Consider the following 778-nt stretch of genomic DNA (forward strand, 5'->3'; position numbering starts at 1 on the left):
AAAGCTTGCCCAAAATCGTCTAAACTCCCTTCTTTCTTTGTCACTCTCTCTGTAACAACCAGATTATTTTCCTTGCTGGACTTCTCAGATGGACAGGGCTGACTTTCATTTTTAGGCTCAGGACAGCCAACATTCAAACTTGGCTTTTCTGTCTTCGGCTTTGAATGCGTGTGGGTGACTTGCTCTTTCTGGATTGGTCTTCTTTTTATCTTTTTCCTTCTCTCATTCATTTGGCCTTTGGATTCAGCCTGGTTTGGTTCAATTGGTTCAATCGATTCACTCGGCATCCTTGAATTGCTCATGATGGGGTCTCTCTCGACTTCTTTCCTCGAAGTCTTCTCAACACGCTTGCGGCATTTCTGGATCTTCTGTTCTTCAATGTTTACCTCCCCCCCATTGGGCTGGCGCTGACGGCGTTGATCGTGGTCTCGACCACCTTTCTTTTTTCCCCTCACATTGGGGTTATCCGTTTTCTTGCGCCCAAAGTGGAGCAAGACATTATGAAACCCTTGACAATTCTGGCAAGGAGGGGCCTGGCACTCTCCAAAATCATGTCTGACCATGCACTTGAAACACAAATGGTTTATTTGCACCAATTGCCACCGGGCAGGTATGGGATAGAGAGCCACCTTCTGGCAATTTCTTATATCCTTATGAGCTGTCTCATCACAGAATGGGCATTTCTTAAGCTCAACAGTGCATCTAGCACTATACACACACCTGAATTCGGGCTGATGAGTTTTCTTCGTTCCTTTTAACATGGATGGCCGCCCAGATT

This window comes from Tigriopus californicus, chromosome 4 (genome assembly GCF_007210705.1).
Source record: "Tigriopus californicus strain San Diego chromosome 4, Tcal_SD_v2.1, whole genome shotgun sequence".
Classification (NCBI taxonomy): Eukaryota; Metazoa; Arthropoda; class Copepoda; order Harpacticoida; family Harpacticidae; genus Tigriopus; species Tigriopus californicus.